The sequence below is a fragment of the Salvelinus namaycush genome, chromosome 19, assembly GCF_016432855.1.
Source record: "Salvelinus namaycush isolate Seneca chromosome 19, SaNama_1.0, whole genome shotgun sequence".
Classification (NCBI taxonomy): Eukaryota; Metazoa; Chordata; class Actinopteri; order Salmoniformes; family Salmonidae; genus Salvelinus; species Salvelinus namaycush.
Window position 1 is genome coordinate 25,723,302 of NC_052325.1, and position 27,565 is coordinate 25,750,866.

At 42.3% G+C, this 27,565-nt stretch overlaps 2 long non-coding RNA genes across 2 annotated transcripts; both read left to right on the forward strand.

Moving 5' to 3' along the window:
- The first annotated feature begins 12,740 nt into the window (after positions 1 to 12,740).
- Positions 12,741 to 13,707, forward strand: LOC120063770. The gene is made up of 2 exons (XR_005478544.1): positions 12,741 to 12,825; positions 12,944 to 13,707. It is a non-coding gene; the product is annotated as an uncharacterized LOC120063770 (long non-coding RNA).
- Positions 13,708 to 16,952: 3,245 nt separating this feature from the next.
- LOC120063771 lies at positions 16,953 to 17,926 on the forward strand. Its single transcript, XR_005478545.1, has 2 exons — positions 16,953 to 17,044; positions 17,163 to 17,926. It is a non-coding gene; the product is annotated as an uncharacterized LOC120063771 (long non-coding RNA).
- Positions 17,927 to 27,565: the final 9,639 nt, after the last annotated feature.

The window sequence follows — 27,565 nt, forward strand, 5'->3', positions numbered from 1 at the left end:
GTGTAGAGAGTATAGAGATATTGTTATCCACGTCGGCACCAACGATGTTAGAATGAAACAGTCAGAGGTCACCAAGCGCAACATAGCTTCAGCGTGTAAATCAGCTAGAAAGATGTGTCGGCATCGAGTAATTGTCTCTGCCCCCCCCCCCCAGTTAGGGGGAGTGACGAGCTCTACAGCAGAGTCTCACAACTCAATCGCTGGTTGAAAACTGTTTTCTGCCCCTCCCAAAAGATAGAATTTGTAGATAATTGTCCCTCTTTCTGGGACTCACCCACAAACAGGACCAAGCCTGACCTGCTGAGGAGTGACGGACTCCATCCTAGCTGGAGGGGTGCTCTCATCTTATCTACCAACATAGACAGGGCTCTAACTCCTCTAGCTCCACAATGAAATAGGGTGCAGGCCAGGCAGCAGGCTGTTAGCCAACCTGCCAGCTTAGTGGAGTCTGCCACTAGCATAGTCAGTGTAGTCAGCTTAGCCATCCCCATTGAGACTGTGTCTGTGCCTCGACCTAGGTTGGGCAAAACTAAACATGGCGGTGTTCGCTTTAGCAATCTCATTAGGATAAAGACCTCCTCCATTCCTGCCATTATTGAAAGAGATCGTGATACCTCACATCTCAAAATAGGGTTACTTAATGTTAGATCCCTCACTTCAAAGGCAGTTATAGTCAATGAACTAATCACTGATCATAATCTTGATGTGATTGGCCTGACTGAAACATGGCTTAAGCCTGATGAATTTACTGTGTTAAATGAGGCCTCACCTCCTGGTTACACTAGTGACCATATCCCCCGTTCATCCCGCAAAGGCGGAGGTGTTGCTAACATTTACGATAGCAAATTTCAATTTACAAAAAAAAAATGACGTTTTCGTCTTTTGAGCTTCTAGTCATGAAATCTATGCAGCCTACTCAATCACTTTTTATAGCTACTGTTTACAGGCCTCCTGGGCCATATACAGCGTTCCTCTCTGAGTTCCCTGAATTCCTATCGGACCTTGTAGTCATAGCAGATCATATTCTAATTTTTGGTGATTTTAATATTCATAAGGAGAAGTCCACAGACCCACTCCAAAAGGCTTTCGGAGCCATCATCGACTCAGTGGGTTTTGTCCAACATGTCTCAGGACCTACTCACTGCCACAGTCATACTCTGGACCTAGTTTTGTCCCATGGAATAAATGTTGTAGATCTTAATGTTTTTCCTCATAATCCTGGACTATCGGACCACCATTTTATTACGTTTGCAATCGCAACAAATAATCTGCTCAGACCCCAACCAAGGAGCATCAAAAGTCGTGCTATAAATTCTCAGACAACACAAAAATTCCTTGATGCCCTTCCAGACTCCTTCTGCCTACCCAAGGACGTCAGAGGAAATAAATCAGTTAACCACCTAACTGAGGAACTCAATTTAACCTTGCGCAATACCCTAGATGCAGTTGCACCCCTAAAAACGAAAAACATTTGTCATAAGAAACTAGCTCCCTGGTATACAGAAAATACCCGAGCTCTGAAGCAAGCTTCCAGAAAATTGGAACGGAAATGGCGCCACACCAAACTGGAAGTCTTCCGACTAGCTTGGAAAGACAGTACCGTGCAGTATCGAAGAGCCCTCACTGCTGCTCGATCATCCTACTTTTCCAACTTAATTGAGGAAAATAAGAACAATCCAAAAAAAAAATTGATACTGTTGCAAAGCTAACTAAAAAGCAGCATTCCCCAAGAGAGGATGGCTTTCACTTCAGCAGTAATAAATTCATGAACTTCTTTGAGGAAAAGATCATGATCATTAGAAAGCAAATTACGGACTCCTCTTTAAATCTGCGTATTCCTCCAGGGCTTAGCTGTCCTGGATCTGCACAGCTCTGCCAGGGCCTGGGATCGGGAGAGACACTTAAGTGTTTTAGTACTATATCTCTTGACACAATGATGAAAATAATCATGGCCTCTAAACCTTCAAGCTGCATACTGGATCCTATTCCAACTAAACTACTGAAAGAGCTGCTTCATGTGCTTGGCCCTCCTATGTTGAACATAATAAACGGCTCTCTATCCACCGGATGTGTACCAAACTCACTAAAAGTGGCAGTAATAAAGCCTCTCTTGAAAAAGCCAAACCTTGACCCGGAAAATATAAAAAACTATCGGCCTATATCGAATCTTCCATTCCTCTCAAAAATTTTAGAAAAAGCTGTTGCGCAGCAACTCACTGCCTTCCTGAAGACAAACAATGTATACGAAATGCTTCAGTCTGGTTTTAGACCCCATCATAGCACTGAGACTGCACTTGTGAAGGTGGTAAATGACCTTTTAATGGCGTCAGACCGAGGCTCTGCATCTGTCCTCGTGCTCCTAGACCTTAGTGCTGCCTTTGACACCATCGATCACCACATTCTTTTGGAGAGACTGGAAACCCAAATTGGTCTACACGGACAAGTTCTGGCCTGGTTTAGATCTTATCTGTCGGGAAGATATCAGTTTGTCTCTGTGAATGGTTTGTCCTCTGACAAATCAACTGTACATTTCGGTGTTCCTCAAGGTTCCGTTTTAGGACCACTATTGTTTTCACTATATATTTTACCTCTTGGGGATGTTATTCGAAAACATAATGTTAACTTTCACTGCTATGCGGATGACACACAGCTGTACATTTCAATGAAACATGGTGAAGCCCCAAAATTGCCCTCGCTAGAAGCCTGTGTTTCAGACATAAGGAAGTGGATGGCTGAAAACTTTCTACTTTTAAACTCGGACAAAACAGAGATGCTTGTTCTAGGTCCCAAGAAACAAAGAGATCTTCTGTTAAATCTGACAATTAATCTTGATGGTTGTAAAGTCGTCTCAAATAAAACTGTGAAGGACCTCGGTGTTACTCTTGACCCTGATCTCTCTTTTGACGAACATATCAAGACTGTTTCAAGGACAGCTTTTTTCCATCTACGTAACATTGCAAAAATCTGAAATTTTCTGTCCAAAAATGATGCAGAAAAATGTATCCATGCATTTGTTACTTCTAGGTTAGACTACTGCAATATTCTACTTTCGGGCTACCCGGATAAAGCACTAAATAAACTTCAGTTAGTGCTAAATACGGCTGCTAGAATCCTGAATAGAACCAAGAAATTTGATCATATTACTCCAGTGCTAGCTTCCCTACACTGGCTTCCTGTTAAGGCAAGGGCTGATTTCAAGGTTTTACTGTTAACCTATAAAGCGTTACATGGGCTTGCTCCTACCTATCTTTCCGAGTTGGTCCTGCCGTACATACCTACACGTACGCTACGGTCACAAGACGCAGGCCTCCTAATTGTCCCTGGAATTTCTAAGCAAACAGCTGGAGGCAGGGCTTTCTCCTATATGGGTCTGCCTACCCATGTGAGAGACGCAGACTCGGTCTCAACCTTTAAGTGTTTACTGAAGACTTATCTCTTCAGTAGGTCATATGATTGAGTGTAGTCTGGCCCAGGAGTGTGAAGGTGAACGGAAAGGCTCTGGAGCAACGAACCGCCCTTGCTGTCTCTGCCTGGCCGGTTCCCCTCTCTCCACTGGGATTCTCTGCCTCTAACCCTATTACAGGGGCTGAGTCACTGGCTTACTGGTGCTCTTTCATGCCGTCCCTAGGAGGGGTGCGTCACTTGAGTGGGTTGAGTTACTGACGCGATCTTCCTGTCTGGGTTGGCGCCCCCCCTTGGTTTGTGCTGTGGTGGAGATCTTTGTGGGCTATACTCGGCCTTGTCTCAGGATTGTAAGTTGGTGGTTGAAGTGGTGCGGGGGCTGTGCTTTGGCAAAGTGGGTGGGGTTATATCCTTCCTGTTTGGCCCTGTCCGGGGGTATCATCGGATGGGGCCACAGTGTCTCCTGACCCCTCCTGTCTCAGCCTCCAGTATTTATGCTGCAGTAGTTTATGTGTCGGGGGGCTAGGGTCAGTTGGTTATATCTGGAGTACTTCTCCTGTCTTATCCAGTGTCCTATGTGAATTTAAGTATGCTCTCTCTAATTCTCTCCTTCTCTCTTTCTTTCTCTCTCTCGGAGAACCTGAGCCCTAGGACCATACGTCAGGACTACCGGGCATGATGACTCCTTGCTGTCCCCAGTCCACCTGGCCTTGCTGCTGTCCCAGTTTCAACTGTTCTGCCTGCGGTTATGGAACCCCTACCTGTCCCAGACCTGCTGCTTTCAACTCTTAATGATCGGCTATGAAAAGCCAACTGACATTTATTCCTGATTATTATTTGACCATGCTTGTCATTTATGAACATTTTGAAAATCTTGGCTCTCTCTAATTCTCTCCTTCTCTCTTTCTTTCTCTCTCTCGGAGGACCTGAGCCCTAGGACCATACGTCAGGACTACCGGGCAGGATGACTCCTTGCTGTCCCCAGTCCACCTGGCCTTGCTGCTATTCCAGTTTCAACTGTTCTGCCTGCGGTTATGGAACCCCTACCTGTCCCAGACCTGCTGTTTTCAACTCTTAATGATCGGCTATGAAAAGCCAACTGACATTTATTCCTGATTATTATTTGACCATGCTTGTCACTTATGAACATTTTGAACATCTTGGCCATGTTCTGTTATAATCTCCACCCGGCACAGCCAGAAGAGGACTGGCCACCCCTCATAGCCTGGTTCCTCTCTAGGTTTCTTCCTAGGTTTTGGCCTTTCTAGGGAGTTTTTCCTAGCCACTGTGCTTCTACACCTGCATTGCTTGCTGTTTGGGGTTTTAGGCTGGGTTTCTGTACAGCACTTCGAGATATTAGCTGATGTACGAAGGGCTAAATAAAATAAACTTGATTTGATTTGATTTGATGACTGGGTGCTGACTGGGTGATGACTGGGTGATGACTGGGTGCTGACTGGGTGCTGACTGGGTGATGACTGGGTGATGACTGGGTGATGACTGGGTGATGACTGGGGGCTGACAGGGTGATGACTGGGTGATGACTGGGTGATGACTGGGTGATGACTGTGTGCTGACTGGATGCTGACTGGGTGATGACTGTGTGCTGACTGGGTGCTGACTGGGTGATGACTGGGTGCTGACTGGGTGATGACTGGGTGCTGACTGGGTGCTGACTGGGTGCTGACTGGGTGATGACTCGGTGATGACTGGGTGCTGTAGAAGGCCTGGATACATTGATCCCAACATCATCTGAATCATCTCCCATTGCCTGTATGGATCACAGCAGCCCTGGTCAATAAAATTGGGGCTGCTAGGGCTCCAAACAAACACTCACACACACACTCAAACATGCACGAACACATAAATACACAAGCATACACACTCGGGAAAAAAAGCACACACACACACTCAGGCACTTATTCACACACACACACGTGCACATGCATACACACACGTGAGCATGCACTCACACACACACACACACACACAAACAAATACATACACACACACACACACACATACACACACACACAATGACACATGTTGACATTCCCCAGGCTGGAGACAGTTTTTATTTCCCAGATACACAAACACACAGAGACACGAACACACAGAGACACAAACACACAGAGACACAAACACAGAGAGACACAAACACACAGACTAGAGGGCATCAAAACACTGCGTCTGCCACCAGAACACACATAGCCAGCTCCAACACCGCTTTAGAAGGACAACAATATATAAAAAAAAAAAAATTGAAATAAAATGTCCATCAATGGAGTGGTATAGTAAGAAACATAATTTGATTCTGAAGATGTGTATCTACTAGCTAGCTGTTTAGTCCATAACAGGGGAGGGAAAAGTCTGAGCTGAGTATTATTGATGTGCTGTTGTTTGGAAGATGGGAGAAGCTGGAAATGATCCTCTCCCTGCTCTGTGTGAGTTTTTTCAGAGAGGGAGAGAGAGAGAGAGAGAGAGAGAGAGAGAGAGAGAGAGAGAGAGAGAGAGAGTGTGTGTGTGTGTGTGTGTGTGTGTGTGTGTGTGTGTGTGTGTGTGTGTGTGTGTGTGTGTGTGTGTGTGTGAGAGAGAGAGAGAGAGGGTGTGGGTGTCATATTTGGAGATTTAGTGCTAACCTTGATCAGGTGGCCAGAGGTTAATAGTGCCAGTATCAGCTGTGAGTTGAAAAGCATTTAGCCATTATAATTGATGATGCAATTACTGTCTGTATAAGCTAATGCCCTGCTCCTCTACATCTTGTACTGAGGCCATACATCTCACCCCGACACACACACACACGCATGCACGCGCACACACATACACACACTGCCCTACCCCCTCTCCCTGCCTCATCTGTCCACACCTGTCATCTCCTAGGGGACCTCTTCTGGGATACAGACAATCCCTAGGGGACCTCTTCTGGGATACAGACAATCTCTAGGGGACCTCTTCTGGGATACAGACAATCTCTAGGGGACCTCTTCTGGGATACAGACAATCTCTAGGGGACCTCTTCTCGGATACAGACAATCTCTCGCTGGGTTTTCTTCCTATTGTAGAAGGAAAGTGTCAGAATATTCTCAAGAATTTATAAAGGAATATAACAAATGTGGTCCCCATTTCTTGGAAATGGCCATTACCAATTATTCTCCTGGATAAAAGAAAGGCTCCTGCACACACTTGTAGGGTCTTTCCGTCTGTATTTCGGTCAAGTCGACCTTTCTCTAAGACATTGAGTCCATGGAGTTAATTTGGGTTCTGATAAACAAACTCTTCATCTAATTAGAAACTGGTTATACCTGGGTTACTCCCTGGTGATAATAAACACACACACACACACACACACACACACACACACACACACACACACACACACACACACACACACACACACACACACACACACACACACACACACACACACACACACACACACACACACCGCACCCCGCCTAGTTCATGTGCCACAGCAGGAGGGTCTTTTACTGTTATTAGGGGGTCTGTTATGCAAACAGATGCCAAGTCAGCAGGTGGGCTCTGAGTGCACAACACACAGGACCCCAGGGGCCTTGAGTAATGGGTTGGCATGGAAACCAAGTGATCTGACTGATGCGTGATTGACACCACAACACATCATACACACAGAGGAAAAGCACATTGCCTTGTTAGAGCAGAACAAAGCAGCCCCGAGTCACACTTACAACCTTCACACATATCACAGAGAGAAATTAAATAAAAACAGTGTGGTGTTTGAGAGTAGCCAGAGCATCATGACAGCAAACTAAACTACGCCAGAGGAATTGTATAGCGTTTCTGAAAAACAAAACTATGTTGAGAGATAATATGGATCTCTACTAGTCATCTGACAGCACACCCAGAACATATCACAACTTTAAACTTATGCTCATCCTGACACTAAGCAGCCAACCAAAACAACTCTATGAAATTCTATAAATTCAAAGTAATTGCAAATGTGTATGTAACAAAATCATGTGCCTTTGCCTCTCTTTAGGGTGTCAGTCAGTTTGGACCCTGGGGGCTTGGGGGCCTATAGAACCCTGGACAGACAGACAGACAGACAGACAGACAGACAGACAGACAGACAGACAGACAGACAGACAGACAGACAGACAGACAGACAGACAGACAGACAGACAGACAGACAGACAGACAGACAGACAGACAGACAGACAGACAGACAGACAGACAGACAGACAGACAGACAGACAGACAGACAGACAGACAGACAGACAGACAGACAGACAGACAGACAGGGATTGTATATACTCACCATTGTCTGTTTGTCTTTCATCACAACGTACAAGCGCGAACACTCTAATCCTCCTGATGAATCCCACAACCTGTCTGGCCCCAACAGAATGAAGGAAGGATTTACAGACTGCGTGGAGGACAGGAAAGGATGGATGGAATCCCAGGAGGGATGGAGAGGTGTTTTAAACGAGAGGTATGAAACAACATCATGCAGCTCTTTTTTCCCTGCAGAAGATAAACAAAGAGAGGGAAGGCAGTTAACTTCACAACACAAGGCCTCAAGCTAGGCTTCTTATAAATTATCATATAACTACATTTATTGGCCAAGTAAAATGCCTTGCAGTCTATCTTGTTTACTTGTTTATGTTCGGGTGCTGATGCAGTAGTTTGTTGATGCTTTAAATGGACTGTGGAATTCTCTGAGTAGTTGTGATAGCTCTGTCATTGAGGTGTCCTCCTTTTTACCACAACGGGTGTGTCTATGTGTGTGTGTGTGTGTGTTGTCTATCTGGTGGGTGGAGATGAGGACCCGTCTCTCGTTCCCTGATGGTGTACTCATCTGAGATCTCTAAAATAGACCCAGATTGTGGTTCCCAACTGTGACGGTTCTAATCATAGATACTTCCCCTCAGGCTTGACAACTGCCCATCCACAACAACACACTCTGCAAAACTTTTCCTCTTGCGTCGTTAGAGGAGTAGGTCTGTACAACAACGGTAACGTCCTGACAGTGCACAACTCTCCACAACATCAACATAAACAGACTCAGAGGGAGGGGCATCAACTCTCTTTCATCATCATGGTGTTAAACTGTGATACATCTGTTATCCTACTGAGTCTTTTCATACAGTCTACGGAACACCAAGGTTTCATTCCAAACACAACTGTTCTATCCATCTTAAACACTTCAGTATCAAAACATAGCGATTGTAAGCTTGAAACATGGCTAACTAACAACTATGAATGGTGCTTTATTTCTTGTCATAGGAGCAGCAGGGATTGATCTCAGAGAAAGAGACTGAAAACGGTAGATGGTTTCTCTCTAGATAGAGCGGCATGACGTCTGTTTAAACAGCAATCAACTCACAATCTTGTTCTCTCTGTCGACGGCCTGTGGATTTAAATACTCATTCACATATAATCATCCCTATTCAAAACGTATTCAAATGACTCATCAGGCGCAGTGTTAAAGTAGGACTGGAGTACGTGCAATTACCCATCTCTATAACACATATTTTAGCCTAAACTGTGTGTGTGTGTGTGTGTGTGTGTGTGGGTGCGTGCGTGCGTGCGTGCGTGCGTGCGTGCGTGCGTGCGTGCGTGCGTGCGTGCGTGCGTGCGTGCGTGCGTACATACAGAACGTGCGTACGTGCATGCTGGAGTGTGCGTGTACTGATGTCAACAGTATGGTGTGTGTGAACAGAACAGTAGAAGAGACTTAAGTACACTGTTTGTAGTTCTAATCAATATTGGTTAAAGTGCAATATTTAACCCCCTGTCAATTATTAGGTGTGTTTGCTTTCCACACCACAGCCATATTTGTATAAATCCCAATGCATAAACAAAAGTTTGGACTGTAAGTTGTTTTCAACCGTTTAAGCTACAAACACCAAACCAATTTTAAAATGTGCAGAATTACTCACAATCGATTGCTTGAATACAGCTTTTTGATGCTATTTGTACCTTTTTAACTATAACCGTTTAAAACATGCATAAAGGCTTAATAGACTTCAAGGCAAAAAAGTATTCGCCATCATTCACTTTGAACTAGACTGTGTGTTTACAGGCGGTAGGGCCTGTCATCATTCACTTTGAACTGGACTGTGTGTTTACAGGCGGTAGGGCCTGTCATCATTCACTTTGAACTGGACTGTGTGTTTACAGGCGGTAGGGCCTGTCATCATTCACTTTGAACTGGACTGTGTGTTTACAGGCGGTAGGGCCTGTCATCATTCACTTTGAACTAGACTGTGTGTTTACAGGCGGTAGGGCCTGTCATCATTCACTTTGAACTGGACTGTGTGTTTACAGGCGGTAGGGCCTGTCATCATTCACTTTGAACTGGACTGTGTGTTTACAGGCGGTAGGGCCTGTCATCATTCACTTTGAACTAGACTGTGTGTTTACAGGCGGTAGGGCCTGTCATCATTCACTTTGAACTGGACTGTGTGTTTACAGGCGGTAGGGCCTGTCATCATTCACTTTGAACTGGACTGTGTGTTTACAGGCGGTAGGGCCTGTCATCATTCACTTTGAACTAGACTGTGTGTTTACAGGCGGTAGGGCCTGTCATCATTCACTTTGAACTGGACTGTGTGTTTACAGGCGGTAGGGCCTGTCATCAGTCGAAGTTCCCAAATGTAAGCGGACTCTTGTGATACTTACATATTTGCAGAAATCCATTCATGTGTATTTTGGAGCTTTTGGTGAATGTGTTCTAATGGTCTAAAGTCAGCTGTTGCTCCTGCCTGTAAACACACAGTCTAGTTCAAAGTGAATGATGACAGGCCCTACCGCCTGTAAACACACAGTCCAGTTCAAAGTGAATGATGACAGGCCCTACTGCCTGTAAACACACAGTCCAGTTCAAAGTGAATGATGACAGGCCCTACTGCCTGTAAACACACAGTCTAGTTCAAAGTGAATGATGACAGGCCCTACTGCCTGTAAACACACAGTCTAGTTCAAAGTGAATGATGACAGGCCCTACTGCCTGTAAACACACAGTCTAGTTCAAAGTGAATGATGACAGGCCCTACTGCCTGTAAACACACAGTCCAGTTCAAAGTGAATGATGACAGGCCCTACCGCCTGTAAACACACAGTCCAGTTCAAAGTGAATGATGACAGGCCCTACTGCCTGTAAACACACAGTCCAGTTCAAAGTGAATGATGACAGGCCCGTGTGGCAAATGGCTTATTTGCATATAGGCCTAATTTACAGTAGCTCCGATTGGCTATGGCACACCGGTCTGCGTATTCTCCGGTCCTGGGTTTTAATTACTGCAGTGTCTACTAATTGTCCAAACACACTCTATATTGCTATAGAAATTTAACAAATGCATTACTCTTCATCCTTCCCAAACATTCTATGAATTCATGAAAATGTGAAAATGACCATATCTAAGTGCTGGCTTGTCGGAAAATGTAAAAAAAAAAAGGTGTCATATGCCTGCCAATGCATGCTGGTCCCAACCAACGTTTTAACAACTGAATGGGAACTGCCTTCCTGCCCATTTGATCGATACCAAATACATTTGATTGACAACTAAGAGATATGCTAACTGTGGATAACAGTCGTTCAAGTTCAGAATAGCTAGCTAGCAAAGCGATTCACATTTATTGCTAGCTAACCAAATGACACCTGCATCTCTAGCTGTAGCAACCAAAAAACAATGAGGGGAAAAGGTCAGTTACTCGCCCACTCCAATGACATGACATCATCCCAGCAGCTAGCTAGCTAGCTAACATTAAGCTCCTAAAAAGCTTTTTTTTAGCTTTTTTTTAGTTTTATTAGCTTCCTAAAAAAATGACTAGCTACATAAATACATACGGTAGACCAGGGGTGTCAAACTCAATCAAAGCACAAGCCATATTGAAAAAACACAATGAATTTGCGGGCCAGACATAGCCGATTTGTTTGTATAAAAAAACTGTGCAACCGCAACCTAAGGTGGCCATTGTTTTATTTGAAAAAAGAAGGCCCTTTATAATGTCCACTTATGTGTATATATATATATATTTATTTTAATTTAACCTTTATTTAACTAGGCAAGTCAGTTAAGAACAAATCCTTATTTACAATGACGGCCTACCCCGGCCAAACCCGGACGGCGCTGGGCCAATTGTGCGCCGCCCTATGGGACTCCCAATCATGGCCGGTTGTAATTCAGCCTGGAATCGAACCAGGGGATGCAGTACCTTAGACCGCTGCTAGGGGATGCTTCATATAACATTTTAACATATTAAAATAAAAGAACAGATACATAATATTTGTCCAGCCTTTGCTGCTATGCTTGCAGATGTGCATAATATGCTGCGACCCTAATCAAAAAGTATTTACAGTTTTTTTGGATTGCTTACACACTAAAATTAAAAGTAGTACACTATTAGCAAAACCTTACACTCAAGAAGCAAAACATCAGCCCATATTTGCACAACTATAAGCACATTGTCAACCTCACACTTGTTGCAAAACTCTACACACAGTGATTTGCAAAACACTAAACACACTTAACATACATTACACACAAAAATCTATCATGAAGTCACGTCCTTGCAATACCAAAGCACTGACTGTCAAATTACCACACCGTCCAACCAATTGGTTCAACACAGTCATCAGGTGTGCAAACACTCGTTTGCTTAATTGTAGACACACCAATCAGGTGTATAAGCACTATAAAAAGCAGCAGGTGAGTTCATCGGTCTTCAAGCACAATGGAAAGAGTCAGAGAAAGAGTAAGACGAGGAGAACGAGGAGGAGAACGAGGAGGACGAGGAGGAGGACGAGGAGGAGGAGGAAGGGGAGGAAGAGGAAGAGGAAGACAAGAAGGTGCTCAAAGAGGACCGAATCTGACAAATGAGATCCGCGCAACACTGGTTGACCACGTTGTCAACCACGGCCTGATGCTGAGGGAGGCTGGACTGCGAGTACAGCCAAATCTAAGCCGATATACAGTGGCAAGTGTGATGAGAACATTTAGACTGGAAAATAGGTATTGTAAAAATATCATCATATCAAAAACATCTGCACGGTTTCAGTAACTGCTTACAGTACTGTATTCTATGCACTATCAGCACTTCTGTTACCTTTTCCTGTGAAATTACTGTACTATTGTATACTGTTTTTTTTTCTACATAGGATTGAGGGTCAGGGACGACAAGGGGGAAGGCCTCCTATGTTCACAGAACAGCAAGAGAGGGAGATAGTAAACATGGTTTTGGCCAACAATGCTATAACACTCAAGCAGCTCCAAGCTAACATTGTCAATAACCACGCCATTTTCAACGATATCCATCAGGTCTCAACATCAACACTGGCACGCATCCTAAAAAAAAAAACATATTCAAATGAAGCAAATTTATCGAGTGCCTTTCGAGCGCAATTCCGAAAGGGTGAAACGACTGCGGCATGATTATGCAGAGGTATGTATTCACTTTAGCAGTGTGATCTTGCATACTGTCTCATAATCTTTTACTGTACTGTAATATGTATACTAGATCTACACTGAACTACACAATTTTGCCTGACACTGTTTTTCAGAGTTTTACGAATGAATGGAGAGGAGATCCAGCATGAGTTCATTTACGTAGATGAGGCTGGGTTCAACCTGACGAGAACACGAAGGAGGGGAAGAAACATAATTGGCCACAGGGCTATAGTCAATGTCCCAGGGCAACGTGGGGGTAATATAACACTCTGTGCAGCCATTACACAGAATGGGGTCCTCCACCGCCATGCCCATATGGGCCCTTACAACACAGCACTCATACTTACATTCTTGGACCAATTGCACAACATAACAGCAGCAAATCAAATCGATCATATGCAATACATTGTTGTCTGGGACAATGTGTCTTTCCACCGCTCTGCTCTGGTTCAGAACTGGTTTCAGCAACATCCACATTTCACCGTCCTATATCTTCCACCATACTCTCCATTCCTCAACCCTATAGAAGAGTTTTTCTCGGCATGGCGGTGGAAGGTATATGATCTCCGTCTCCAGGCTGAGGTACCCCTCATCCAAGCCATGGAGGAGGCCTGTGACCAGATGGAGGTAGCAGCAATGCAAAGATGGATTCGTCATTCAAGACGTTTCTTTCCAAGGTGTCTTGCTAATGACAACATTGCCTGCGATGTTGATGAAATTCTCTGGCCAGATCCAGCTAGGCGAAGAGACAATGTCTAGTTATTTATTTTTTATTTTTTTTGAACTTACAATACGTAAAGTGATGTTTGGTTACAGTATTATGAATCTCCATGTCAACATTTTGGGCGTGTTGAGAAATAAATTAGTTTCTTCAGTCTGCAACATTGGTCTTGTGTAGTGTTTGGTGAATTTACATTATATTTGTACTTTGTTGATAGTAGCCTACTCTAATCATAGGGAAGTAGAAGTGCTAAAAGTGTTTTAGGTTTATCACAGCAGAGTGTATCTCGTGCAAACAGAGTATAGTAATGTGAAACGTGTGTGTTTCATATGGTAACAAAGTGTGGTTTTTAAAAAGAAGTGTATAGTTTTTACAAGAGTGTTTAATTTTGCAAAGGATCTGTAGTGTTTTGCTAATTGGGTGTGTGGTTGTGCTAATTGTGTGTAGTGTTTTGAAAACACGGGCCCTGTTTTGAAAATCGTGCTTAAGCAATCAAAAAAAACTGTAATAACTCCAAATAACAAAAACCTAGCTATAGGTTGTTGTAACATTTAAACTTAAAACACGTTTTTCATTGTTTTGCACTGCATGGATCACCGGTGTGGTTGAATGCAACATTGCTGTATGGTGCACTCAACATGTGTTGTAGTTGGGCAGCCACCTAGGATACTGCTCAAATGTTACTGTAATAGGCCTTTGCATGGTGTTTTGTTTGCAAGTTTAGTTTTTTGGTTATTCACTGTCAAGCTTTAAAAACCAAAGCCAGACTGCAACATTTTAGTAGCCTAGCTAGGACTGTGTCATGTGTCTGTACACCTTTCCTCCGCTGCGCACTGTAAACGTAAAATATTGAGTCATTGAAACTAAAACAGTGCATCCCAAATGAATGGAGGCAGCAAACAATGTACCAGGACAGCTGTGATTTACAACCTGATAGCAATATGTTTTGGACTACCAACAAATGTATTGGTGAATTACATTAATCATGCATTGAACTGCATCCATATAATCTACCAATAATGCCTTACTTTATGTCATTGGATTTTTTGTCAAATAGAACCTATTTAAAAACCTCTTATAAAGCATAAGCAGGGAATTTTATATTTTTGACTGATATTATGATTGTCTGTTTGTTTGATATCTGCAAAGTAGTTAAAACGCTGTCAGTTCCACTTTAATGCTTAACTTAACCCTCACCTTAAAAATTCGACATTTTATTCCTAAACTTAACCTTAAACACTTTGAAATTTGATGTTTGGAACAACTTTGAAGTTTTACGTTTGAGAAACATGGATGAATGTCTAATTCCAATGTGAGACAACGAGAGCTTGTGGTTCATCTCATTGGCTTCAACATTCCAAACGGTAATCACAAAACTTTCACAATGTTCAAACTAAAGCATTTTGAGATGTCAATAACACATGATATGCCTTATGATGATATAGTACTCACTCTAGCCTACTATACTAGCCCACTATAATAACTCGACACCTAAAAAACACCCCGAAATATGATACTATAACTAACCTATAGCCTATGAAAATCCTTTTACCACCATTACTAGCCAATTGCCGTCACTACCACTACAGATGTAGGATCTTAATTTGAGACAGTTTGCTACATCAGGAAAATAATTCTGCAGCAACAGGACATTTTAATTATAATGTGGATAATAATTAATGGTCATTTTTGTAGTAATTGATACATTTTTTGTTAGGGCAAATCAAGTCTGACATTTCAAAGAGGAAACTACAAACTTTAGAAGCCTTTTTAAAATTCAAATACACGTTCGCATTTCCTGCTGTTCAGGAAAATTTTCAGTAACAAAAGAGTGATCAAATTGAGATCTGACATCTCTACCGCTACTACTACTATTTCACAGCCATAAATACTTAAAGACTAGCAAGCACACACATTTACTTCGGTCAATGTTTTTTTTACTTCAGTTTTTGTCTCTATAGGCCTACATCTTTGATCAATGACATAACTTCTGATGTGAAAGTTTTGATTCCAGGTTTTCTTTTCAATGATTCTACAGCTTTATTGATGGTAATTGTACAGGCAGCTGAGGGAAAGGTAATTCTGTGAGTTGTCAGTCAGTCAGAGCCATACGTTGAGGGCTATGATGGATTCAGCCTGTTAGGGAGAGAACCGTAATCAAGATTAATCATCCTCCTTCTCAAATCACACATTTTCTCTCTCTGTTCTCTCACATAATTCTGTTAGCTCGCACCACGATGAGACATCAAACCCTCGCTGGTGAGAGTAGCAAATTAGCTTTGTGTTAGTGGAGGAGGAGATGAGAGGAGACATGGGGAGGAGGGCTGTTAGAATTACACAGCACATGCCCAGTGGGGAACAACATTTGAGGGATTTGGACGTTTTAGTGACAAATAGGATATTTTTTGTGACAGCAGTCAAAATGTGACGTCCTAGCTTTGCTGTTCTGAGATGAGCAACCACTTTGTCAGGAGAATTGTTTTCAGGTTTAATTGGAATGTTTTTGATAGATTATCAAATCTATGTATTTGACCTAGATATTTTGTGTGTATATATTGATGTCAGCTATGTGTGCCATTTTTAAATGTATGTAGTTCTGTCCTTGAGCTGTTCTTGTCTATTCATGTTCTGTAATATGCCATGTTTTGTGTGGACCCCAGGAAGAGTAGCTTCTACCGCCTGTAAACACACAGTCCAGTTCAAAGTGAATGATGACAGGCCCTACCGCCTGTAAACACACAGTCCAGTTCAAAGTGAATGATGACAGGCCCTACCGCCTGTAAACACACAGTCCAGTTCAAAGTGAATGATGACAGGCCCTACCGCCTGTAAACACACAGTCCAGTTCAAAGTGAATGATGACAGGCCCTACCGCCTGTAAACACACAGTCCAGTTCAAAGTGAATGATGACAGGCCCTACCGCCTGTAAACACACAGTCCAGTTCAAAGTGAATGATGACAGGCCCTACCGCCTGTAAACACACAGTCCAGTTCAAAGTGAATGATGGCGAATACTTTTTTGCCTTGAAGTCTATTAAGCCTTTATGCATGTTTTAAACGGTTATAGTTAAAAAGGTACAAATAGCATCAAAAAGCTGTATTCAAGCAATCGATTGTGAGTAATTCTGCACATTTTAAAATTGGTTTGGTGTTTGTAGCTTAAACGGTTGAAAACAACTTACAGTCCAAACTTTTGTTTATGCATTGGGATTTATACAAATATGGCTGTGGTGTGGAAAGCAAACACACCTAATAATTGACAGGGGGTTAAATATTGCACTTTAACCAATATTGATTAGAACTACAAACAGTGTACTTAAGTCTCTTCTACTGTTCTGTTCACACACACCATACTGTTGACATCAGTACACGCACACTCCAGTATGCACGTACGCATGCACGTACGCACATATTCAAATGAAGCAAATTTATCGAGTGCCTTTCGAGCGCAATTCCGAAAGGGTGAAACGACTGCGGCATGATTATGCAGAGGTATGTATTCACTTTAGCAGTGTGATCTTGCATACTGTCTCATAATCTTTTACTGTACTGTAATATGTATACTAGATCTACACTGAACTACACAATTTTGCCTGACACTGTTTTTCAGAGTTTTACGAATGAATGGAGAGGAGATCCAGCATGAGTTCATTTACGTAGATGAGGCTGGGTTCAACCTGACGAGAACACGAAGGAGGGGAAGAAACATAATTGGCCACAGGGCTATAGTCAATGTCCCAGGGCAACGTGGGGGTAATATAACACTCTGTGCAGCCATTACACAGAATGGGGTCCTCCACCGCCATGCCCATATGGGCCCTTACAACACAGCACTCATACTTACATTCTTGGACCAATTGCACAACATAACAGCAGCAAATCAAATCGATCATATGCAATACATTGTTGTCTGGGACAATGTGTCTTTCCACCGCTCTGCTCTGGTTCAGAACTGGTTTCAGCAACATCCACATTTCACCGTCCTATATCTTCCACCATACTCTCCATTCCTCAACCCTATAGAAGAGTTTTTCTCGGCATGGCGGTGGAAGGTATATGATCTCCGTCTCCAGGCTGAGGTACCCCTCATCCAAGCCATGGAGGAGGCCTGTGACCAGATGGAGGTAGCAGCAATGCAAAGATGGATTCGTCATTCAAGACGTTTCTTTCCAAGGTGTCTTGCTAATGACAACATTGCCTGCGATGTTGATGAAATTCTCTGGCCAGATCCAGCTAGGCGAAGAGACAATGTCTAGTTATTTATTTTTTATTTTTTTTGAACTTACAATACGTAAAGTGATGTTTGGTTACAGTATTATGAATCTCCATGTCAACATTTTGGGCGTGTTGAGAAATAAATTAGTTTCTTCAGTCTGCAACATTGGTCTTGTGTAGTGTTTGGTGAATTTACATTATATTTGTACTTTGTTGATAGTAGCCTACTCTAATCATAGGGAAGTAGAAGTGCTAAAAGTGTTTTAGGTTTATCACAGCAGAGTGTATCTCGTGCAAACAGAGTATAGTAATGTGAAACGTGTGTGTTTCATATGGTAACAAAGTGTGGTTTTTAAAAAGAAGTGTATAGTTTTTACAAGAGTGTTTAATTTTGCAAAGGATCTGTAGTGTTTTGCTAATTGGGTGTGTGGTTGTGCTAATTGTGTGTAGTGTTTTGAAAACACGGGCCCTGTTTTGAAAATCGTGCTTAAGCAATCAAAAAAAACTGTAATAACTCCAAATAACAAAAACCTAGCTATAGGTTGTTGTAACATTTAAACTTAAAACACGTTTTTCATTGTTTTGCACTGCATGGATCACCGGTGTGGTTGAATGCAACATTGCTGTATGGTGCACTCAACATGTGTTGTAGTTGGGCAGCCACCTAGGATACTGCTCAAATGTTACTGTAATAGGCCTTTGCATGGTGTTTTGTTTGCAAGTTTAGTTTTTTGGTTATTCACTGTCAAGCTTTAAAAACCAAAGCCAGACTGCAACATTTTAGTAGCCTAGCTAGGACTGTGTCATGTGTCTGTACACCTTTCCTCCGCTGCGCACTGTAAACGTAAAATATTGAGTCATTGAAACTAAAACAGTGCATCCCAAATGAATGGAGGCAGCAAACAATGTACCAGGACAGCTGTGATTTACAACCTGATAGCAATATGTTTTGGACTACCAACAAATGTATTGGTGAATTACATTAATCATGCATTGAACTGCATCCATATAATCTACCAATAATGCCTTACTTTATGTCATTGGATTTTTTGTCAAATAGAACCTATTTAAAAACCTCTTATAAAGCATAAGCAGGGAATTTTATATTTTTGACTGATATTATGATTGTCTGTTTGTTTGATATCTGCAAAGTAGTTAAAACGCTGTCAGTTCCACTTTAATGCTTAACTTAACCCTCACCTTAAAAATTCGACATTTTATTCCTAAACTTAACCTTAAACACTTTGAAATTTGATGTTTGGAACAACTTTGAAGTTTTACGTTTGAGAAACATGGATGAATGTCTAATTCCAATGTGAGACAACGAGAGCTTGTGGTTCATCTCATTGGCTTCAACATTCCAAACGGTAATCACAAAACTTTCACAATGTTCAAACTAAAGCATTTTGAGATGTCAATAACACATGATATGCCTTATGATGATATAGTACTCACTCTAGCCTACTATACTAGCCCACTATAATAACGCACACCTACAAAATACCCCGAAATATGATACTATAACTAACCTATAGCCTATGAAAATCCTTTTACCACCATTACTAGCCAATTGCCGTCACTACCACTACAGATGTAGGATCTTAATTTGAGACAGTTTGCTACATCAGGAAAATAATTCTGCAGCAACAGGACATTTTAATTATAATGTGGATAATAATTAATGGTCATTTTTGTAGTAATTGATACATTTTTTGTTAGGGCAAATCAAGTCTGACATTTCAAAGAGGAAACTACAAACTTTAGAAGCCTTTTTAAAATTCAAATACACGTTCGCATTTCCTGCTGTTCAGGAAAATTTTCAGTAACAAAAGAGTGATCAAATTGAGATCTGACATCTCTACCGCTACTACTACTATTTCACAGCCATAAATACTTAAAGACTAGCAAGCACACACATTTACTTCGGTCAATGTTTTTTTTACTTCAGTTTTTGTCTCTATAGGCCTACATCTTTGATCAATGACATAACTTCTGATGTGAAAGTTTTGATTCCAGGTTTTCTTTTCAATGATTCTACAGCTTTATTGATGGTAATTGTACAGGCAGCTGAGGGAAAGGTAATTCTGTGAGTTGTCAGTCAGTCAGAGCCATACGTTGAGGGCTATGATGGATTCAGCCTGTTAGGGAGAGAACCGTAATCAAGATTAATCATCCTCCTTCTCAAATCACACATTTTCTCTCTCTGTTCTCTCACATAATTCTGTTAGCTCGCACCACGATGAGACATCAAACCCTCGCTGGTGAGAGTAGCAAATTAGCTTTGTGTTAGTGGAGGAGGAGATGAGAGGAGACATGGGGAGGAGGGCTGTTAGAATTACACAGCACATGCCCAGTGGGGAACAACATTTGAGGGATTTGGACGTTTTAGTGACAAATAGGATATTTTTTGTGACAGCAGTCAAAATGTGACGTCCTAGCTTTGCTGTTCTGAGATGAGCAACCACTTTGTCAGGAGAATTGTTTTCAGGTTTAATTGGAATGTTTTTGATAGATTATCAAATCTATGTATTTGACCTAGATATTTTGTGTGTATATATTGATGTCAGCTATGTGTGCCATTTTTAAATGTATGTAGTTCTGTCCTTGAGCTGTTCTTGTCTATTCATGTTCTGTAATATGCCATGTTTTGTGTGGACCCCAGGAAGAGTAGCTTCTACTTTGGCAACAGTTAATGGGAATCCTAATAAAATAAAAAAATAAAAAAATGTTACATGTTGTTCAATTGTTTGGACAGAACTCTAAATGTGTTCACAAACTATGATAACACGAAAACAGTTATCAGATTGACGCAGGGTTTCTCTTGCAGCAGGTTTCATCAAATGTACCTCTCTCACCATTGCACAGCTTTGATTCTTCACCATCAGTTTTGTCTCATTCATTTCACAAAGGGCAGACAGGGAGAGATTCAATTTCAAGCATAAATAAATATTGTAAAAGGTCACCTTTCCATCTGTTATTTTTGCAACCTCTGAAAGTAATTACATCCTGGATGATGTCTGCAGCCTGCACTGAGCTGTGTAGCTGTGTACGGCTCGGTAGCGGTTTGTGTGTTTCCACAGCTACAGATGTAGGATCTTAATTTGATCACTATTTTGTTGCTGAAAATTGTTTGCACAGCAGGAATTGTAAACTTGTAGTGTATTCGGGGTTTAAAAAGGCTTCTAGAGTTTGTGATTTCCACTTTAAAATGCCAGACTTGATTTGCCCTAACGAATAATGTATCAACCCTTACAAAAATGTCCATTAATCATAATACACATAATAATTTACACTTCCTGTTGCTGCAGGATTATTTTCCTGCTGTACAAATGTAGGATCTTAATTTGATCACTCCTTTGTTGCTGAGAATTTTCATGCACAGATGGAAATGCAAACGTTTAGTTTATTTGAGTTGATAAAAAGTTTTCTAAAGTTTGTAATTTTCACTTTGAAATTTCAGACTTAATTTTCCCTCACGAAAAATGTATCAACCCCTATAAAAATGGCCATTAATTATAATCCACATAATAATTAGCATTTCCTGTTGCTGCAGGATTATTCTCCTGCTCTAGCAAACTGGCTCAAATTAAGATCCTATATCTGTAGCAATCTGGCTCAAATTAAGATACGACATCTGTATGTCTAAACAACATCGCTCCCCACCAGAGAACAGGCCCAGCTCAAACATTCCCTCAGAGGGTTGGGCAAGGTAAATAGCTATGGTAAACAAAGAATACACGAACGCAGTGCACACACACACACACACACACACACACACACACACACACACACACACACACACACACACACACACACACACACACACACACACACACACACACACACACACACACACACACACACACACACACACACACACACAGCCACTTTTGAAAAACAAAAAAGGGAAGGATGTAGAACCTTTCTAATATGTATTTGTTGGCACTGCTTCTTGAGAACATATAACATAAAAGTAAATCTGACATTAGACTGGATGGCCTTCCTGTATGTGCATTAATGCATGTATTATAAATGCTACAATAGGCAAAGTCTACCCAATGGCACTGTGTTGTGTGCTTGGCTCTACTTAAAGAGCCCAACAGAAAGAGGTCAGACATGACATGCGGCACAAAACAACATATAATAATAATACTTAGAGAATCCAACAGAAAGAGGTTAGAAAAGAAAAGCACCTGAGAGGACTGTGGTTAGTATGGCTGTAGAGCAAAGGGTTATGAACTCTATACCACCAATGGACATCTACTGTACCCTCTGAACTTACTGCAGTCACAGTGATGTGATATTTGCTATCTACACAGTGAGGTGTCTCTCTCTATCAGCTCTGTTATGAACTCTGACCCGTCTGTTCCTGGGACCCCTCTGACATACACTCCTGCAGGGAGGCAGAGAGGCACCAAGGCTATCTTCTATGAATGAGATGGGGCTACAGGCAGGCAGGCCGGCGCAATAAACAGTGAGTTGGTTCCACCCTGGGGCAGCAGTCTAATTACCTGCTAGCAGCCCCTGTCATTAAACTTTACTGTGTTGCTCTTGGTTGGAGTGAGAAGACAGTCAGGTAATGCATTGATTAGCGTAAATCAACTATTATAAACAATAAAACAACTCAGTGTGATGACACACAAACTCTCTCTCTCTCACACACACGCACGCACGCACACACGCACGCACGCACGCACGCACACACACACACACACACACACACACACACACACACAGTCAGTCAGTAGATCTGTAGACAGATCAGATTTCTACATTAGTGAGGAGATGCAGTTATGTTCCTCTCAGACAGACTCAAAAGCAGTCTGAACCTCAATTACCCTGTCTGAGAGGGCTGATCAAATGCAAACAGCTCCAGTCAAACACATTACACACAGACAGATACACACAGATAGAGTTAGATTCTCACTGTCTGTCTACAGTGCTCAAATGACTGATGTGTTACAGTAAATAATAATTGCTCTTTCTTTCATTCCTATTACCGAAGACACCCTATTGTTCAGAATACACTTAGCTAACCCAATTTGTTGAGTACAGCCCTTACTTCAAGTAAACTTTCCTAACTACCTATTTTCCTTGTGCATTACTAATGTATTCATGTTAATAAGTGGTGGTCTCTAGTGATGATAGTTCACATGAAGCCAGTGTATTAGTGGTTGAGCTCTATACATTTGAAGTCAGAAGTTTACATACACTTAGGTTGGAGTCATTAAAACTCATTTTTCAACCACTCCACAAATTTCTTGTTAACAAACTATAGTTTTGGCAAGTCGGTTAGAACATCTACTTTGTGCATGACACAAGTAATTTTTTCAACACTTGTTTACAGACAGATTATTTAACTTATAATTCACTATATCACAATTCCAAAAGGGTCAGAAGTTTACATACATTAAGTTGACTGTGCCTTTAAAAGGCTTGGAATATTCCAGAAAATGATGTCATGGCTTTAGAAGTTTCTGATAGGCTAACTGACATATTTTGAGTCAATTGGGAGTGTACCTGTGGATGTATTTCAAGGCCTACCTTCAAACTCAGTGCCTCTTTGCTTGACGACATGAAAAATCAAAAGAAATCAGCCAAAACCTCAGAAAAAAATGGTAGACCTCCACAAGTCTGGTTCAACCTTGGGAGCAATTTCCAAACGCCTGAAGGTACCACGTTCATCTGTACAAACAATAGTACGCAAGTATAAACACCATGGGACCATGCAGCCGGCATACCGCTCAGGAAGGAGACGCGTTCTGTCTCCTAGAGATGAACGTACTTTGGTGCGAAAAGTGCAAATCAATCTCAGAACAACAGCAAAGGACCTTGTGAAGATGCTGGAGGAAACAGGTACAAAAGTATCTATATCCACAGTAAAACGAGTCCTATATCAACATAACCTGAAAGGCCGCTCAGCAAGGACAAAGATCGTACTTTTTGGCGAAATGTCCTCTGGTCTGATGAAACAAAAATAGAACTGTTTGGCCATAATGACCATTGTTATGTTTGGAGCAAAAAGGGGGAGGCTTGCAAACCGAAGAACACCATCCCAACCGTGAAGCACGGGGGTGGCAGCATCATGTTGTGGGGGTGCTTTGCTGCAGGAGGGACTGGTGCACTTCACAAAATAGATGGCATCATGAGGCCGGAAAATGATGTGCATATATTGAAGCAACATCTCAAGACATCAGTCAGGAAGTTAAAGCTTGGTTGCAAATGGGTCTTCCAAATGGACAATGACCCCAAGCATACTTCCAAAGTTGGGGCAAAATGGCTTAAGGACAACAAAGTCAAGGTATTGGAGTGGCCATCACAAAGCCCTGACCTCAGTCCTATGGAACATTTGTGGGCAGAACTGAAAAAGCGTGTGCGAGCAAGGAGGCCTATTAACCTGACTCAGTTACACTAGCTCTGTCAGGAGGAATGGGCCAAAATTCACCCAACTTATTGTGTGAAGCTTGTGGAAGGCTACCCGAAACGTTTGACCCAAGTTAAACAATTTAAAGGCAATGCTACCAAATACTAATTTAGTGTATGTAAACTTCTGACCAACTGGTAATGTGAATAAAGAAATAAAAGCTGAAATAAATAATTCTCTCTGCTATTATTCTGACATTTCACATACTTAAAATAAAGTGGTGATCATAACTGACCTAAGACAAGGAGTTTTTACTAGGATTAAATGTCAGGAATTGAAAAACGGAGTTTAAATGTATTTGGCTAAGGTGTATGTAAACTTCCGACTTCAACTGTATGTTCAGTGTAGCTCCAGGTTCTCACGTCCAGGAGGGTTAGCAGGGCCTGTAGCGTAGCCGCACTGCAGAGCTCTGAGCCAGCCTCCAGCCCCAGCCTCTACCGCCTCTCCCTCCCCTCCTCCTCCTCTCTCCCCTCCTCCTCTCCTCTCCCGCTGCTTGTCAGTCCTGGATTGTGTTTTGATGTTTCCTCAGACCTGCAATTGAGCTCCATTCATGGAAGGCACAACACACATTTGTCGATTCATATGCATCAAGGCACTTCTTTTCCTTCCTCTCCTCCCTTCCTTCTCTCTGTCCCTATCTTCTCGTGTTCTCTCTGCCTGCTTTAGTGCTGGCTGTAACATCTCTCTAGTATCAGGTTATGAGTGGCTGCTAGCCCCCCTGCTGTGTGCTGTGTCACATCTCATTACCATTATTTATAAAACTCACTCAGGCTCCATGGATGACACACACACACACACACACATACACATACCCCCCCGGCCCACCCGGCCCTGCCCTCAGCCCTCAGCCCTCAGCGCTACAGTCAATATTTGCACGCAATCCTGAGCTGTTGAGAGTTTCCATGGTGGCGAGAGCCTCCATTACATTAAATATTCAGGCGCCAGGAGTCTCCCAGGGGGCAGAGCGTCGGGTTTTTACTCAGATTTGATTATACTCCATGATTCTTTCATGAGCAATGACAGTCCTGTTGAATTACAGTCAGCCAGGACTCCGAATGATAGTCACGGAATCCACGCTCTCCCTTACCCCAACCCGAGGAGGGAGGCTTCCCTCTCTCTCTCACCCTCTGTCTCTATCTCTCTCACTCTCTTTTTTCCTTTCTCTGTTTCTCTCTTTCTTCCTTTCTCTCCCTTTCTGCTGAGTCACACTGAACACAGACTGGGAGTTGCAGAGATAATCACCTTTTTGTAGAAACACAAAAGCATTGAAGAGCACAAACTTTGCAACATTCCATGACTACGCATAATATCTGAGGTCAGGGCTCCGGTCAGGGAAGCTTTTCTTCCTGGATTAGTTGAAATAAGTTGTGCACTACTGGGTTGGAACTAAAGCCTGCACACCCAGTAGTATTTAAAGACTCCTGACTAAAGAAATACCCCATGCGCTTTCAACTGTGATCATTTCCTTGATATAATCTGTTAGTTCTGACCCCTATAAGAGTTGAGATAATTTTACCTTCCATATAATTGAAGACTGGTTGTGTCAATATAACAATCTGGGTTGAGATCTGGTTCACTCAATAGAAGTAGAAAGATACAAAAATATATATAAGATCAAACTAATTGGTGATAAATCACAGTGAGCAATGATACACAATTTATATGGCTCTACTGAGCACTTGTCTGGATACAGTCATGCTATTATGACGCGTGACATCATCATGTCACAGCTCTGATGGTGGAATTAATCACACTGCTCAGTCTCACCGTACCCATACAGACACTGCCTAGTTCCAAGCTACAAGTATTACTGTGCCATCCATATATCTAGCAGCCAAGGATTCATTGAGTCAGTGTTAAGTCAAAATCCTTTTCTCCTTACCACAGTCACTTCCAAACATTGGACACACACAGGAACAATATTATTCCTTGTGTTTGTCTATTGTATTTATTGTAGTCATTATATCTGTCCCTATACATCATTCAGTAGTGCAGCGAAGACAGAAGAAAGCTAAGCTTCAGTTCCTGCTGTGACAGTAGTTGGGTAGGTTCCACTGGGCCTGCCTCTTCTTTAGACCAGTCAAGGTCACTGCAACCACTTGTCTCTGGTCTACTGCTTCATATGATTGTCTTCTCAATCCAATAGGTCTATTCACAGCTCTGTCTGTCTGCCTGTCTGTTCCTAGAGAGAGAGCAGCATAAGCAGGTATGGAGCAGAGGTTCTGATAGTTCTCCTGCTGGTCGTCTGCGTGGCCCAGCGGGAGACGACACCATTGGCCAGAGCTCCGTCAACACTCACTAAATGACTGGTTGTGTGTGTTTGTGTGTGTCTCAATCGCTGCAGGAGAATGTACACACACACACACACCATCGAATGGATATACACACAGGAACGAATGCAGAAACACACAAACACATAAAAACAAGCAGACACACATTGCTGGTGATGAGGGAGCTTGCGGTAGGAGTTGGCCCAGTGAGAGAGGGACAGGGGAAAGCGGGAACGCTCCAGAAAGTGCCGTAATGTCTTCCTCTGCTTAATGAGCATGTTAATTGCTTCTCTCGGCTCTCTGTCCAAGCTCCTGTCAGTGTGTATGTGTGTGTCTGCATGCGTGCGTGTGGTGTGTTTGTGTGCGCTCGTGCATGCGTGTGTGTGTGTGTGTGTGTGTCACAGGTGGAAACAAAAAACAGAGAAAATAAAGTTTCTTTACTGCAGTGAAGCCATAGGCCCCAGATACCACATTATTTCTGGAAAGCTGCATATAACCTTTAAACTGTATTGATTACATAAGCAAAGAAGCTGCTGAGTTCACAATTAATTGGTATACACAGCCTGAAACTTATGTCTGTAAAATTGTGTACATGTTCCTTACAAGCCCAAATGTTGAATACAATTACATTTAAACTTACAAACGAGCTGAATCCAGCCACTTACAGTTCACCACATGGCAGTTAACTGGCCATCCAGACCCATAACAACACACGGCCTCTCGCCCCATTGAAGCGTGTGCATCGTTTTTGTGTCATTGTCAGTTAACCCTGTCTGTCATTGTCAGTTAACCCTGTCTGTCATTGCCAGCTAACCCTGTCTGTCACCGTCAGTTAACCCTGTCTGTCATTGTCAGCTAACCCTGTCTGTCACCGTCAGTTAACCATGTCTGTCATTGTCAGGTAACCTTGTCTGTCATTGTCAGTTAACCCTGTCTGTCATTGTCAGCTAACCCTGTCTGTCACCGTCAGTTAACCATGTCTGTCATTGTCAGGTAACCCTGTCTGTCATTGTCAGTTAACCCTGTCTGTCATTGTCAGCTAACCCTGTCTGTCACCGTCAGTTAACCATGTCTGTCATTGTCAGGTAACCCTGTATGTCATTG